This window comes from Cricetulus griseus, chromosome 2, assembly GCF_003668045.3.
Source record: "Cricetulus griseus strain 17A/GY chromosome 2, alternate assembly CriGri-PICRH-1.0, whole genome shotgun sequence".
Lineage (NCBI taxonomy): Eukaryota > Metazoa > Chordata > Mammalia > Rodentia > Cricetidae > Cricetulus > Cricetulus griseus.
The window spans coordinates 196,320,638-196,337,713 of NC_048595.1; positions in this window are offsets into that span (position 1 = coordinate 196,320,638).

A 17,076-nucleotide genomic window follows, 5' to 3' on the forward strand; every position below is an offset into this window, starting at 1 on the left:
GTTTCTGTGGGTTTCACCAGCCTGGTCTGGATCCCTTTGCTCTTTTCTCTGGATCTGGATTCCAGTTCAGTTCAGTGATAAGTTGTGGGTGTCTGCTTCTAATTCCACCAGGTGCTGGATGAGGGCTATTGGGTGACAAAAAGCCAGTCATCAATCTCATTATCAGGGGAGGGCATTTAATGTAGCCTCTCCTCTGTTGCTTAGATTGTTAGCTGGTGTCATCTTTGTAGATCCCCTATTGCCTGACATTTCCCTAGTGCCTGATTTCTCTGTAAACCTAAATTGTCTCCCTCTATTATTGTATCTCCATTCTTGTTATCTTCTATTCTTCCCCTGAATCAACCTTTCTGCTCCCTCATGTCCTCTGCATCCATCCTCTTCTTCCTTTCTCAGTCTCATAGCTCCCTCCCCACTCCTCTCTTGCTCCCAATTTGCTCAAGATATCTTGTCCCTTTCCCCTTCTCCAGGGGACCATGTATGTCTCTCTTAGGGTCCTCTTTGTTTCCTAGCTTCTCTGGTGGTGTTGATTGTGGGCTGGTAATCCTTTACTCCATGTCTAAAATCCACATATGAGTGAATACATATCATGTTTGTCTTTTTATGATTGGGTTACCTCACTCAGAATGGTTTCTTCTAGTTCTATCCATTTTCCTGCAAATTTCAAGATTCCATTGTTTTTTTTCCCACTGAGTAGTACTCCATTGTGTAAATGTACCTTATTTTATCTATCTTATCTTCAGTTGAGGGGCATCTAGGTTGCTCACATGTTCTGGCTATTACAAATAATGCTGTTCACAGCTTTTCTTAACTTAAATTATCCCATCTATCTTTAGCCTTGGCACTTTTATCTTTATTCCTGTGTTCCCTTTCTTTCCTTCTTACTCTGGGTCTGGCTGTGTAGCTGCATGGCTGCATGGCTGGACCCTGAAGTTTTCCTCCTTCCTCTTTCCTTTCCAGATCTTCAGATCCTTTTCTCCCAGATTTTTCCTCATGTATATCCTCTCTGCTTCCAGACCTGCCTATTTCTCCTGCCTCACTATTGGCTGTTCATCTCTTTATTAGACTACCACACCAGGTGATTTAGACAGTCACAGTAACACAGCTTCACAGTTAAACAAACACAATATAAACAAAAGTAACTCACCTTAAAATAGTATTCCCCAACAGATAGCAAATTCAGGGCTAGTCAGGGTGACATGGTAATTTTGAGGACAGCCTGAGCAATTTAGGGCAAACCTGTCTCAAAGTAAAACTTAATAAAAGAGCAAAAGATATGACACATTGGTAGTTTGCCTAGCATATACAAGCCCCATGTTAAATCCTATTGCCACTTGGGTGGAAGGAGAAGAGAATAATATATAAAAGAGCCTTCTTCTTCTTCTTCTTCTTCTTCTTCTTCTTCTTCTTCTTCTTCTTCTTCTTCTTCTTCTTCTTCTTCTTCTTCTTCTTCTTCTTCTTCTTTTTCTTCTTCTTCTTCTTCTCTTCTTCTTTTTCTTCTCCTCCTCCTCCTCCTCCTCCTCCTCCTCCTCCTCCTCCTCCTCCTCCTCCTCCTCTTCTTCTGGTCCTTTTCATTCCTCATTACTTTCTCATGTCTCCTTCCATCTCTTGCTGATACCCTTTCTAGTCCCTCTTACAATATAAAAGAACTTCTATTTGGGAAAGAATGTTAATATTGTTGAACCAGATACAGGAATTTGTCTCTTGTCTTCTTAATAGTCTATTCTTGCTATGAAATTTTTATTCATTATTTTCCATTATGCTTTTTTTCCTGCTACCTTCTAAACTTCAAGTGCAGTTGACAGAGATTTTCCTAAGCCTGGACTGATGAACTTCTTATATTAATAATTCTGGAGCATTGAGATGACAGCTAAGCCACCAACATTGAGAAGACTCACAGGGAGGGTCCTACAGAATTCACTCTATAGTGTGCAAAGGACCACCCCCTCTGCCAGAAGTATGAACATGACTCTGTAAGACTATGGGCTACAAGAGAGAAGGATGTTTCTAGGTACAATAGGGTATTGACTAACATCAGATCCACTTCTCAAACCCAATGACTTGTCATCACTGTGTTGCTCGGCAGACTCACGCAGGCAGTCTCCAGAAGGCATTATGTGTTTTTTCTCTCTTGAGCCCCCTGTATTCTCTACTTCTTTCTCATGAAGCCTTTTTCTATACTATCTGCACATGAGCAGTCATTTCTGGAGTACATGGCTGAGCTTAGGTGGTAGGGCCTTTGGAAGGATCTCCTTCAATATACTAAGGAATCACACTCTTCTCTCTCTTCCTTCTCACTATCATGCCATTTATTCTAGAGTACTAATTTTAGCCATTGTCTAGGCTAATTTTATTTGCCTGTACACTTGATTTATCACTTGACTCTCCTCACTTGGATGAAGACATTATTCATAGCTGTAGTTTCAGCACCTAGAATTAGCCTGATATACACAGAACAGTGAACATATACCGAATTAAAGCATATACTCAGAGCTTTCTGGATTCCACCTTTCAAACATTGCTTCAGAGGGAAACTTATAGTTATTGTCAATTTGGTTTCCCTTGAAAGCAGAGCATGTTAAAGCAATGTGCTGAGAGTTTGTTTAGAAATTCAGTGCCAAGAACTAGGCAAGAGAGTTGGCTGTAGGAGTCAGAGAAGGTGAGGAGGGGCATTGGAAAGACATTGCTAATCTCACTGCTAAAACCAGCCGGTGAGATTGTGATGATGTTTCCAAGGAGCTGGACACATGAGGAGAAAGGGGCACTTGTGGTATGTCAGCAGCTATGACTATTCTTTGTTCAAAGGCTGACTCAGTGAGAACTAACTCTTCCATTCTTTTGGATTGCACCTCAGGAGTATGCACAGGTTGTCTGAGGGATCCTGGAGGTAGAAGATGAACATATCTGTCTGAGGTGAAGCACTGTTAAGTGACATTCTCTGAAGCTAGTTGAAGCTTGCATGGAATTGGTCACCAAACATAGCTAGAGATAAGTTTAGATAAATGTATGTATAATATATATATATATATATATATATATATATATATATATATATGATTCATCCAACAACCTTCAAAATTCTGTTCCCCTTTGAAATGAATTGGTTTACTTAAACTCAATTTCAATTTCATTTTCACTGTTTCACTCTTACCCGACTTGATGGGCTTAGGCATAAAGTGTGTTTCGGGCTGCTTTCCTAATTTACTCTTTGGCTATGCTGAATCAGCTTTGCTGTTTTGGCTCCCTTAGGATATGGAAACTTAGTTTCCCTTTATCATTCTGTCAAATGGCAGGTGTAATTCACAACCCAGGACATGCTGTTTCTTGGCAACTGTCATAGGTACTTAGATCCACAGTCAACATTCCCTAAAGGCCTCCACAGAAGTACAGGGGAGATTTTTTCCCCTTTCCTATGCCCTCTCCTGGGGGTTCTATAGAATTTTGTGTATGTCTAGCATCAGAGCAGAGTAATGTATTTTACAGAGGAGTTTGCAGAAAATTGCCAACACAGGTGTAGGTTCCACAATCAGAGGATAATGGCAAAGATGCAAGATGCACATTTTGACCTTGAAATTTGCAAGTAAAATTTTTTTCCAGTTTTCCCTACATAGGTACATGATAAATGGAATAACTTATTCCTCCTGTCCCATGGTGGACAATACTATCATCATCCCTTGACAGCTAGCAACATGCTATTTCTTGTTATATGTATTATGTCAACTATGCTTCCCTAAGACATTCTCCTGAGTCTCTGATTTTTATTTTTAGTGTGGTGTCTTTTTTTTTTTTTTTGCTGATATCACTAATTCTATTTGAAATGTCTTAACTAATCTGGGGCCTTAGGAGCTGGTGAGAGGAAAATGATGTTTAATGGGTTTCAGAAAACCTGTGGGCCTGAGATCTAATAACATCCCCTGGTTTCCACTCAGCAGCTATGATTACAGCCTCCCATTGAGAAGAGGGGCTAACTGATTTGTCTTGGGATTCTCAGGGCTTACTAGTAAGTATTAAGGACAGCGGTGAACTGCAGTCCCAATGGCTTCCAAGTGTCATAAACAGAGCATCCAGACATTTTTGTGTATAAATCCTTTCATTCTCAACCTATATCTCCTTATATTGCCTTAAATCTCAGTATTAGTCATCTTGAACTCTGATCTTTAAATGGACCACTTGGATTTTCTCAGAATCTGTATTACTACTCATCTGAGATTTTCCTTCAGCTCCTCTCTGCCTGAGCAAAGAATCTTCATGCTCTCCCGCTACCATTGAGTCTCTGATGTGATTTATCCTCTTCTGTCTTATTTTCATAGCTTCATTCTTAATTTTAGAATCTTAAAGAGTTTTATATATGAAAGATATTTTAATATCTGCTTGGAAAGTAGTATGAAGCTCAGTATGAAGCTCAGCCTCTTTTTTATTAGCTAAGGTTTAAATAATGAAAATATTGGATTTAGTTTAGTTCAGGGTTGGTGAATCTTGGCTATAAAAAGACAGTTAGTAAATATTTGGAGATTTATAGATTTAATATTGCCTCATTTTATTTTGTTTTATACTTTTTAAAAACTACAGCCAGTAGTCGTGGTGGTTTGAATGAGAATGGCTCCCATAGCTTCATTTGAATGCATGGTCCTCAGTTAGTGAAAGTATTTGGGAAGGATTAGGAGGTGTGGCCCTGATAAAGGTGTGACTTTATTGGAAGACATATGTCATTGAGGATGGTCTTTGAGGTTTCAAATTCCAGGCCATATCCAGTTAGCTCTTTTCCTTTTCCTCTTGGTGTTGCTTCAACATATAAACTCTCAGCTACTGCTCCAGCACCATGCTTAACTGCCTGCTGCCGTGCTCATTGCCCTATGGCAGTCACAGACTCACCCTCTGAAACTGTCAACAAGCCTTCAATTAAATGCTTTCTTTTATAAATTTCTTTGGTCATGGTGTTTTGTTATAGCAGTAGCAAAGTAACTAATACAGTGGTGTTAACTTCTAAGTCATATCCTATAGTTTGCCAATCTTAGAGCCTCTAGTTATTAGTATATTAGATGATGTAATGCTAAAACTCTGTTAAGACTCTCACAAGGATAAACAGCTCTACTGAGGAATTTATCTACATTTTAGGCTCAATTATTGTTCTTATTTGATAATAACCCACTTTAGCTCTGGGGGTGGTCATTCATACTATAGAAATGAAGCAAATATATTGAGATACCAATACCAGGATACAACTTAATGACTAACTGGGTGGAGGAAATGAGAGCCAGATTCTGAGATGACTAACTGGTTGAGCTTGACTGGGAGTCTGAACCCAATGACACCTATCCCTGTGCTCCTTTCCATCTTATTGCAGGCTCTCAGAAATAGTATAGATTCTATTACTCAATTTAGTAGCTGTTTAATGCATATCCCCAAATGTCTTTAGCAAATAGAATCCATACAATGTTGCTTCATTCCACCTCAGTCACTGTACAATGCACCTAGCCTAGGATAGGCTGTTCTCTTCCCACATGGAAGTGCTAATTGAGCCCTTTCAAATTATGTTCCCCTGAATAGAGTGACAATTAGAAAGACAAGTGAAATGCAAGGATGTACAAATAACTGCTTGTGGTGTTGGCCCTTTTACAACTGTATACCTGTTTTATCACTCTGTGACTTCATAAGTGATGTCACCATTTGTACAATAAGGCCACTATCTGACTACTTGTTGGAAGATAGGCCGGGAGTCCACATGTTCATTGACATATTTGCAGAAATTAAAAGGCTCAAGTCATTTTTGATGAAACATACAGCACTTCCTCAAATAGCAGAGGAAGGTGGAATAAGAGAAGGCATGGAGCAAGACATGCTTCCAGTTTAAGCATGTGAACATTAATAGAGAAGTGATGTGTTTGGGGGAAAGATTCAGATTATCTCATCAAGGGAATACGTAAATGTCTTCTTTCTTTCTATGTGCCATCCTACATCCTCCATTCAGGAGTTGATGGAAGCAGAAGCAGACACCCACAGCTAAACACTGAGCTGAACTCCTGAAATCCAGTTGCAGAGACGGAGGAGTGACGAGCAAAGGGGTCAAGACCAGGCTGGAGAAACCCACAGAAACAGCTGACCTGAACAAGGGGGAGCTTATGGTCCCCAGACTGATATCTGGGAAACTTGCATAGGACTGACCCAGACTCCCTGTTCATGGGTGTCAGTAAGGAGGTCTGGGCAGTCTATGGGGCCTCTGGTAATGGATCAGTATTTATCCCTAGTGTAAAAATTGACTTTGGGAGCCCATTCCACACAGAGGAATACTCTGTCAGCCTAGACACATGGGTGAGGGTCTAGGCCCTGCTCCAAATGATAAGACAGACTTTGAAGTTCCCCCAAGGAAGGCCTCACCCTCCTTGGGGAGCAGAAAGGGGATTGGATGGGGGGGCAGGGGGAGCAGGGGAGGAGGAGAGGGAGCTGGTATTGACATGTAAAACAAGCTTGTTTCTAATTTAAATAAAACCATGTGAAAAAAAAGAACATTTTTGTATTTTGCATTCATGGACTTTGTTATTTGACTTCATAAAGAACATGAAGGTGATTTTTTTTTATGACAGGACAACTGGATTGGTGCATTATGCTAATGCTCATTACTATCACAGCACAAACAATGGCTTTGTTCTCAGTCTTCCATTTTGTGTCTCCAGTTCTTTTGCTTATTTCTCTGTCTTTTATTCCATATACCACTCTGCATTAGACCTGTGTTCATCCTGTTCCTTACTTAGGGAGCACATTTCCCTGCCTTCATCTGGTAAACTCCTCCTATTCTTTGGACCTCAGCTGAGACAGGACTTCTGTGAAGAACCTGCTCTGATCTTAATCCTGCAGGCTAGGATGGGGGTCTTTTCCAGGTGCCTTATTGCCTCACTTCCTCTGTAGACATATACTGTATACTACACCCCCACTATATCTGTATCTATATCTATCCTTATAGATATACTGTTCTGTTCATCTTCCTAACCTGAGAGCATATGTTCAGTTTTGAGTTTCCATGTTAATAGATTTGTACTTACCTAACAGATACAAATATACATTTGGTATGCATTTAAATAACTACCATTTTTTTATGTTCCCTTCCTAAAGAACCATTCTTGCCTTCTCATTTAAGGGTGAGGATCTTTGCAATAGGAATGAACACTGGGGTCTCTCATCCCAACATCTCTGGACTACTATAGTTTGTATTTTGGAGGCTAAGTGAGCAACTAAGTTTTGTTCCCCCTTTTCCCTCATTTTGTTCAAGTTTGTAGACCATGCTGCCAAGGGAGATTTTTAGAAAAACTCCCACATGTTTTAAATTCATTTGGATTGCACATGATGCATACTGTACTTTATGTTAAATAGAGTTGTTGCCACTTCTTTGGAAGGAATATGTTCCCTACATGCAAAGCAGTCAAGATTGCAGAATTTATGTTTGAATGCATCATTTTATTCCTTTAGTAAATATCTCTGAGGAGCAGTGCAACCTCAGAAATGAACTGGTATTAACATTTTTGCCCACACAGGGGCTGCAGTGCAGGTGTGTTGATGGCCACACTGTCAGGCAATGAGTTGTCTCATCACCCACTCTATATACATGGATGTTGTTAACTTGCATTATTCTCAGCTCCTTAAAGATCATCTGTTCATGTTTCTCTGTCTACCATCTTTTGTAACAGCTGCAATCTCTAATCAATCAATCAATCAATCAATCAGTATTTATCAAGGGTAGATTGGCTGGACCTTTGCTACAAGCAGTAAGGGAAACATGCTAATTGTGTGTGTATTGAATATGTATATGTACACACACACACACATACACACACACACACACTGTGTGTGTGTGTGTGTATGTGTGTGTGTGTGTGTGTGTGTGTGTGTGTGTGTGTGTGTGTGTGTATTCTGGGATACTAATACTAAGGAATAAAATTCACAATAGAGCAGAAACACAGTGAAGGGTGCTACCTTCACTGTGTCTGACATCCAACTCCTCATTCTAGGGGTCCCATTGTAATGTTGCTCTCATTCCTGTGTTTAATTCCTCACAATATCTCTTCTGAATTTTATTTACTGTTTAGATGTTTACTTATGTGTCTATAAAATAAAACTAAGCCTTCTTAATTGCTTAAGAGGGCATTTTGTCTCATTTAAGTTTGCAGTCCTATATCTCCTTTATTTCAACATCTAAATAATTCTGAGTTGCCCTTGGAGAGGAACTCTGCATTCACAACTAAGGTCTGTTCAGTTTGTAAGTGTACAGATATTCCACAGTTTAATTAATCAATAACTAAAACACTAGTTTAAACATTTTGGGGTCTGGTAAGTTCTAGTTATGTCCTTCTGTTCAACTGATACAGTGAGTGTCCCATCTCCTAACTTCTTTCAGTCTGACCTTTTACATTTATTAGTAGGAAGAGGTAGTCTCTTCCATCATTGAAATTCTGATGGTAGCAGAAAAGCATATTTTTAAGAGTAGAAGTACTCTTATCATGCATATGGAAATTTACTAGTCTAGCATAAGCATGCAACTGCCTTCCCACACAAAGTATGCTTAAATAAAAGCTTACAAACATTTATGGCGTTTCTGTTTTACATAACTAACAGTAGTTGGGACATATCCATTCAAATTTGATATGACAAATTGAACCATTTATTAGATGTATTCATCTATTCACATTATATGACTGAGTTGTTTACAAAGTGAGTTCTACGTAAATATTAATTTATTGGCTCAATTCATGTGAAGCACATTATTGCAGGACTCACAGATTATCAAGTGATGTCACTGACCTTTAGAAATGGCAGTGAACGCATCATTCTGAATAAAATGGCTTGCCGAATGCACTGAGAAACACAAGCCAGACGCTTGATTTAGACTGAGCTGCTCTTAGGGAGAATTGGCCTTGTAAAGTGACACATAACAAGGAATTCTCTGAAATGTTAACATTTTGATTTCCACTGAAGTTTCTCTGGTGAAATAGCCTCGCTAAGGATTCCTTCATTATCTCAGTAAGTGTAAGGTATTCCCTATGAGACATTTGTGTGATGGGGCGATTGTTAAGACACAGCTCTTTTGTCTAGTAGAAAACGTAAGCTATGCAAATTAAGACAATAAGTCCATGGGACAGAGATGTTCAGAGAGACGGAAGTAATTTCAGTTTGCACAGCATTATGAAGGATTCATGAAGGTGGCATTTGAGTTGGGCCTTAAAGGATGCAAAGCCATTTATGGTCTAAATATAAATATTCCTGCTTCTAGAGAGCAGCTTCAGTCAGATGAACTCCCACGAATGGAAATAAAAACACAGTGTTCTGCTGTGTTCTGTGCTCATAGGCCAAGAGTTCTGGTAAAAGAGGAAATAGTCCTACATTATTTACTACTGTGTGTTAAAGGAATAAAAAATGCATAAGTTGAAAAAATTTGATGGCTAAGATTTCTCCTCACAGAAGTTGAATTAGTTTCCCTGCTAGATTCTATCAGACAGGGTGGTCACTTTGCATTTTCTGTCCTGCAGGGTTGCCAGGCAACTATCTCCTCGGATGGAAGGTGCCATTAGAACTGACTTTCCAAATATCTTTTCCACAGAACACTAGTGCCTTGAAGAAGAAAGGAATCCATAGACAGGCAACAGAGGACAGCCTAGAGTCCATAGACACATGACAATGCTTGTTTGTCTTCTTAAAAATTCTGCAAGCCCTCTAGGAAAGGCACATATTGAACTTTGGTAAATCTGGTGTTTTTAACTGCAAATTTTTTGGAAGATAAATTTCTAATTTTTAAGATACAGGAAAATTTGCATGTAGTACAATGCTGAGACCTTAAATTTAGTAAATCTTGGTAAATGTACATATTAGTGATCCCCTCCAAATCAACGCATAAGATGTTCTCACAAGAAGCCCTAGTCCCTCTTCCATTATTTTTACAGGCTGATAGGAACTGTTATTCTAATCCAGATGACTTTACCTGTTCTTACATTTTATATAAGTGAAATTGTACAGCCTTTTGTTTCTATTTTGAATGTCCACCTATATTGTCTGTGCATTTATATAATATCTACTTTAACCATTGAAAAGCATTTTACTATATAAATATAAGTTAATTTGGGTCATCCTTTTGTTGCTGCTCATTAGCATAGGTTTTGGTTTGGGTTATTATTTATAAAGCAGTTTGTAATTCTATTGAGAAACATTTTAGACACATTGTGGACTCCTGTTTTCACTTTGCTTGGAGAAACCCCTCTGAGGGAAGCTGTTAAGTGAATGCTTGACTTCACATTCTCTTCAGTTTCTGGCAATGTGTGAAAGCTAAGCTCTTTGTCAGGCTCTTCAAGCTCATCTATTCCTCCACCCTATGCTGGTGATTGAACCCAGAGCCTTGTGCTTGTTGGGTAGCACTTTGCCGTCAAGTTACATCCCCAGCCTTAAGCTCATCCATTCTTGAGCATGTCATATGTTTTTCAGGATTGGAGAGCTTGCTCCATGCAGGAAGGACACTTGGTGAGCAAGCATGAAGACATGCATTGGGATTCTGGCACTCACATAAAAGGTAGGCATGACCTGAGGGATGCATTCCTGTACCCCAGTGGCTGTGGGGACAGAGACATAGGGATCACTCGGGCTTGCTGGCCAATAGCCCAGTTTCAGGGCAGTTAGAGACCTTATCTCTAGTGAAAAATGTAGGCATAGTGTTAGAGCAGGCAGGACATCTAATGCCATCTGTGTACATAGGTGTGTATAGGTGGCTGTGTGTTCATACACACACACACACACACACACACACACACACACACACACACACAAATATGATTTTCATTTTCACTGTGATGTTCATTTTTGTTCACCTAAATGTTGGTGATATTAATCACAATCTATTGGCATTCTAGTCAGTTCTATCATTTTGAAATGTGTTATAAGTTTTTAAATTAAATGTTACTTGTTTGTAAGAATTTATTATATATTCTGGATTAAAACATGTAATCATATGTGTATACATAAAGTGCATTGCCATAAAGCCTGTCTGTGATTTTTCTATGTGAAATGTTTAGGCTGTCTAAGAAATTTTCCTAAGATGTCTCTGCATTCTCCAAAATCATGAAGGTAACTGTGATTTGCTGTTGTAATATATGTCTCATTATTTCCTTCTAGAAGCATTTCATATATAGCTGTTGTGTGCAGGTACACAGTCCATCTCAAATTAAGTGTGTGTGTGTGTGTGTGTGTGTGTGTTGTAAATTACAGATTGGTGATCATTTCCCCCATATTTATATTTAGTTTTTTTCCCACATTATTTTGGAAGGGCTTTTCCTTTTTTTTCTGAAATACATTAGCACCTTTGACAAAAAAAAATGTTCATTCCTTGTGGCTTATATCTACTTCATCCATTTTCAGATATCATACTTTGTTTTGATTATAATTATAATTATGTTAACAGTACTGTGATGTTTACTATTGACTGTGGACTTGTCTAACCAGGCCTGTGAGGAAAGTTTATTTGATTAGTAATATGCACCTCTAAAGCAGTCAGTACCGTTCCCTGGAATTGGGTCATAGACTGGATATAAAGAAGAGACTCAGCTGAGCATGACCAATCATTGATTTCTGCTTCGTGAATGTGCTCATTTGCAAATGGCTCTGGCTACCATGACTTTTCCGTCATGACAGACTGTACCCCCTTTTCCAGGATGTTTTTACCATGGCAACTGGAAAAGTAGCTAAGACAGCTCCTATATTGATTACTATTTTATACTAAATCTCAGAAAGATAATGTGAGTACCTCTGTTATTCATTTTTTTTTCTTAGTACATTTCCCACTACTTGTTTTAAAGTCAATGTCAACTGTTTAGTTTTTAAAAGTCTAATTGAAAGTTAATTGAGTTTATAAGTTAATGAAAATGGAACACCATTCTTTGTTTTTAATTTTTAATATTTTTTACTTATTTTAGGTTTTGAATTTTTTTTTTTTTTTTTTGGTTTTTCGAGACAGGGTTTCTCTGTGTAGCTTTGGAGCCTATCCTAGCACTCATTCTGGAGATCAGGCTGGCCTCGAACTCACAGAGATCTGCCTGCCTCTGCCTCTGAAGTGCTGGGATTAAAGGCGTGCGCCACCAACGCCCAGCTATGTTTTGAATTTTCATAAGTGGTATTTCAGAAGTTTTATTATAGAGACTTGGAAGGATTGTTTTTGTTGCTGAATTTTATAGTAAATATTTATCTCTCCCTCCCTCCCTCCCTCCCTCCTCCCTCCCTCCTCCCTCCTCCCTCCCTTCCTTCCTTCCTTCCGTCCTTCTTTCTGCACTACCATGGCTTGAACCCAGGACTTCATTCATGCTAGGAAAATGCCTATGACTACATTATATCTGTGTCTTCTTTGTATTTTTTTATTTTTGAGACAAAGTTACAATGAATTATCCAGGCAGGCCTTAAAAACCTTAAGCCTGTGATTTTCCTCATTCACTGTGATTACAGGACTGTACCATCAGGCACAATTTATAATTTTTCATGTTGCTTTAAATACATAGCTTACAAAGTTTATTTTCAGTATACAATATTTGATTTTTATGCATTGGCATTATTTCTGGAAATTCCCTTATTCTTCACAGAGCTTCGATACTCTCTAATATAGAGCTGTGAAAGTTTGATGTTGGTTTTTATGCAAACAGTAGCCACGAAGATCATGTCTGCCCTTTTGTATTTATATTGCTTTGCTTTTATTTTTCTTGACTCTTGTTACATTGTGTATCTTTTTTTCTTTGCTTAATGTTTCTTCATATAAGTTGTTTCTACTCCTATTATTTTTTTCTCTACTTAATTTGAGTACAATTTGATGGCTGATCTCTTTCCTTTTCCAGCACAAGTGCTGAAAAATATAAATGTTTACTCAGATTTTGATGTTCTAAGTTTGATGTAAAGTGTTCTCTTCTTTGACCTACAGAATACTTAGAAGCATGCTGTCTAATCTCTATTTGGGAGGTGGGGAAAGGCTTTTTTATGTCTCATGGTGATTGATATCTGATGCAATGAATCTTGGGGAGTAGAATCATCATGATTTCAATTTAAAAAGAGAGCTGAGGCTGACTTTGTGGCCCATATATTATGTGTCTTTTTTATTTTTTATTTTTGTGTATAGTGCTCTATAAATTATGGATAAGTCAAGGTGGCTGATCACTGTTCTTGTCTCTTCCTTGTCATCAGTATTCAAAGTAACATGAAGGTGTTTAAAATATCCAAATATAATCCTGAGTTTGTCTTTCTATTTGGACCTATTTTTATTTTGTTTAGTTTCAGAGTTCAGTTAATAGGTATAGGCATTAGATATTCTTGTTGGGGTTATCCCATTTTAACTAAAATATCTCATCTATTTTCTCTCTTGTTTCAGATCCTCAACAATCTGTGTGAGTGCTTGACCTTGTTCACAAAGGATATTGAGATTTAATTAACTCTTTCTGTCTATTGTCTGATCTTGGATAGGTTTTGCAGATCTGCCTTTGATTTAACCATGCAATCTTTGCCTTCCATTGAGTATTGATGTTTTTATCTAATGCCATTTTCATTTCTGAGTTAGATTTTAAGTTTTAGAGTTTCCATTTTTTTATCCTTTAAGGCTTTCATTTCTTTCCTGGTTTTCCCCACTTTTCCTTTGATTTTCATTATTTTTTTTTACCTGCTTTGACATTATTCAGTATACTGAAAGTAATTTTTCCACTAATGCCAGCAGATGGAGAGTCTATTTCCATTGAGCTTCTCATGACTATGCATCCTAGTTCTGTTTGTTTTTAATGTGTCAATTATAGAGATAATTTATTGGTCTTGTCCTCTAAAAAGTGCTGATTTTGTTTTGGTAGTAAGCAAATCATCATGAATATGTACTATTAATTTTACTCTCTGGAGGTGTCTCTAGGCATCTGGCCTGTGGACCTGAAATGGCGGCCACACCCCTTTGGGTGTGGCTTCAGGCATATAGAAGTGGAAAGAGAGGAGCTTGAGGCGTGGCTTTCCTTTGTGTGCTCTTTCTGTTGGGTCTGAAGATCCAGTAGGGAGAACAGGGAAATGCTCTGGTGGTTCTTTGCATTTTTCTGTGTAATTGTTTCCCAATAAACATCCATTTGTCATTTATCTTGGGTCTAGTGATATAATTATATTCTCACCTTCAGGTGTCTGTTCTGTGTTAGTCCTAGGGAAGCTTCTTAGATCTAGGTCACCGTATTTACTTCTGAGATACAGTCTTTAAAATTTGGATGGAGAATTCTGAAGTTCCACATGGTAAGTACTTTCTTCTTTGGGGTACCTAAGTCTTGCTTCCTTGTATTGTGTATTAGGTAAACATTTCCTAAACTTTTCGAACTTCCCACTAACTACTGTGCTCTAATGTGGTCCTCATACTGTTTCCCACACAGACACCTGCTTAAGAGAGGGAAGTTCATAAGATTTTGTATCTTGATGCAAAATTTGTGATATTCTCTTTTCCAGTGTTTTCCTGATCATCTACAAGCACCTGAGGAATTCCTGCTTTACTGTTAGGTGTCTTAATGAGTATGACCACTTCCAGAGAGGTACAGAGGCTCATGGTGATGAATCTGACATTGTTTTACAATCTCTCAAGAGTTGAATCAATTCCACTTTTTGTCTGTGTTTGATTACTCTCTATGGCTATTAAATGATTGTTGTTTAAATACTCAGGATTTGTGTTTGGTAGCTGTGGAAGATCAACCCTATATGAAATATACAACTACTACCAGAACCAGAATTTCTAGTGGATTATTGAAAAAAAATAACACTGAAGTCTCAATTCCCATGGTATTAGTGTTGCATTTTGGGAGGTGTTTATTGTTCCAGGACATATGCAGAAGTGATCTGTGTCCCATTGTATCTTTATTACTTGTTACTGGATTTATTTTGTTCAAATGACACATATTTTTAGCCACAGTTTTTTTTACAACATTTAAATTTACATAGTGAGAGCTAAAGGAAAATGAAAGTCATCAAGATAAAAATGAAAATGAAATTCAACAGAAATTGTTAAATGTATAGAAATGCACAAAACCAGAGTATAACATTCATTAAGACACTATGTTGTGGATGATAATATTTTAGGCATATGTCAAAGCCAAAGGGGAGGAGAATGGGAGTGCTCACCACAACCTTCAGTGATCTTCTAGTTATTTATTCATACACTCAACCAAAATGTATTTAATGCCAATTATAATTAGGAAAACCAAAATTAGTTTCTCCTATAAAATCCAGATGAAATCTAAAGCACAAATCAATAATTATTTAAATAATCGTATGATCATATGAAAAAAAGTTGTAGTGAATGGCACTTGCAGTTATTCTATGAAATTGAAGGGCTGATTTGGAGTGGGAATTCTTTAAGATTGCTGATGAATGACATTAAAGATGATAGTATGAGTTTGTTAGGTCAAACAGAGACAGACATGGTAGGATCTTCATGTGAGAGAGAATCATATGTGCCAAGGCTTACAGGGACAGTGAATAAATGGCTTTTGAGCAATGTTAAGCATATATATGCAAGAGAGAAAATTTATAGATGATATTCAGGGCATTGTGTTCAGCATTTACAAAGTGTGGGGTTGAAAGCATCATTTAGTTTGGATATAATAACAGACCTGAGAGACTTCAAAGCCAACAAATCAAAAGCATCAATTAGGCAACTTGATGCATAGTTTTGGAACTAAAAAAATGCCACTATAGAAACTCTCCCTCCCTATTTCCTTTTAGAAAGGTTGGTGATTTTAAAAAATATTATATTTCCTTTTTGTGGGAGAGCATGTCCATTGATCATATGGAGGTTAGAGAGCAACTGTAGAATGTCTGCCCTCTTTCCATCAGTTGAGTCCCAGGAATCAAACTCTAGTCATGAGGTTTACTGGCAAGCACTTTTATCCACTGATCCTTTGTGTATCCAGAGTTAGTGATTATTAAAGCCCCAGCATTTTCTATATTGGACATTCTATTTAAAATAAGAAACAACTTTGAGATTTGATCCTACCACAGTCAGAAAGGCCAAGATCAATAAAATAAATGACAGCACATGCTGGTAAGGATTCAGGGAAAGGGGAACACTTAATTCATTGCTGAAGGGAGTACAAACTGGTACAGCCATTATGGAAATCAATGTAGTGGTTCCTCGACAAGCTGTAAGTCAATTCACCTCAATAGTCACCTATAGATCTCTTGGGAAAATATCCAAAGGACCTTATATCTTACTACTTGCTCAACCATGTTCATTACTGCTTTATTCATAATAGTCAAAATTGGAAACATCTAATATGCCCATCAACTGATGAATGGATAAGGAAAACATGGTACATTTATACAACGGGATATTATTAAACTGTTAAGAAAATAATATTAGAAAATAGAGCTAGAAAAAAATCATTTTGAGTGAGGTAGCCCAGACCCCAAAATAAAAATATTGTATATTCACCTTATATGTGGATGTTAGCTTTCAAGTTTTTGATATATGTGCTACAACTAAAATACCTATCAGATGTTAGGTCCCTAGTAAAGGACCACAGGGGAAAAAATGATATCCCAAAGAAACAGAAATAGAATATATTGTTATGGAGAGATAAAAAAATAAACTATAATAGGAGGATTAAACAGGGTAGGGAATGAGGGAGCAGGGTAAAGGATAGAATATGGGGAGGGGCAACTAACACTAAAGGGTATTTGAAAAATCAGATGGAAATCCACTACTGTAGAAACTACCTAAAGATTATACATATATGAAAGGATTCTAAATCAACTCATCACATAATAGGGGAGACAGTGCCCCAACTACATATCTTATGCCACCAAGTAAAACACCCAGATACCAGGAATGGGTTAAATATTGTTTATTTGTTGGCCAAAGTGGTCCAATGGAACCACCAAACATCATAGATGATTGCCAATGCTATTGGTTGTGCTTCACAACCTGATGCTAAGGCTTATTGCTGAAGAAAACACTTCTGTTATAGACCATGGAGAAGTTGAGCTGGTGCCTAACTAGAAGCATTACCACTACTTACTTTATTCATAGTACAGGAAGGTACTCTGCATGCTACCAGGGAGAAAAGT